The sequence below is a fragment of the Chrysoperla carnea genome (genome assembly GCF_905475395.1).
Source record: "Chrysoperla carnea chromosome X unlocalized genomic scaffold, inChrCarn1.1 SUPER_X_unloc_140, whole genome shotgun sequence".
Taxonomy (NCBI): domain Eukaryota; kingdom Metazoa; phylum Arthropoda; class Insecta; order Neuroptera; family Chrysopidae; genus Chrysoperla; species Chrysoperla carnea.
Genome location: NW_025408090.1, coordinates 5,646 through 6,401, shown reverse-complemented (window position 1 = coordinate 6,401; position 756 = coordinate 5,646). Strand labels below are relative to the sequence as shown.

The window sequence follows — 756 nt, the reverse complement described above, 5'->3', positions numbered from 1 at the left end:
TTTATATTATTTTATATTCATTTGAAATATTAAAAAAACTTCTCGCTTTAAAGTAACCATGATATGAGTTATAAATGCAATAAAATTTTATACAAAAAATAATATTTATTTGTTGATGAATAATATAAAAGGTTTACATTTCTAAATAACATATATTTATATATGGTGTGTAAAAAAAAAGAAAAGAAGAAAAATAATTTATATTTTTAATATAAAAAGGCAACCGCACACAGTGTTCCCAAGCGGTCACCCATCCAAGTACTGACTGTGCCCAATGTTGCTTAACTTCGGTGATCGGACGAGAACCGGTGTTTTCAACGTGGTATGGCTGTTGCCAGTAATAAATGAAAATTTTTACAAATATATATTTTTCATAAATATCATTAATATTAAAGTATATTATTAAAATTTTCAATGAAGTAATCAATTTAAATATATACTTATTTATTATACCATATATTTTAAATAAAAATGCAACCGCACACAGTATTCTCAAGTGGCCACCCATCCGTGGTACTGACTGTGGCAAATGTTTCTAAACTATTATTTTATAAAATATTTATACAAAAAATAATTTACTCTTATCAAATATTAATTTGTGGCCTGTATTAAGGCCTATGTTATTTTCATTTTTTAGCAAAAATAATGAAATATTTCAATATATTATTAAAGTAACAGATCATTTCTTTTTTGGTGCTGCTTTTTTAATTTTTGTAGGAGATGATTTGGCAACAGAAGCTTTCTTAGCTTTTGGTG

The 756-nt window shown here is 25.3% G+C and overlaps 1 non-coding gene across 1 annotated transcript; it reads right to left on the bottom strand.

The window, feature by feature from the left end:
* Positions 1 to 217: 217 nt before the first annotated feature.
* Positions 218 to 336, bottom strand: LOC123303814. The gene has a single exon (XR_006535898.1). It is a non-coding gene; the product is annotated as a 5S ribosomal RNA (ribosomal RNA).
* Positions 337 to 756: the final 420 nt, after the last annotated feature.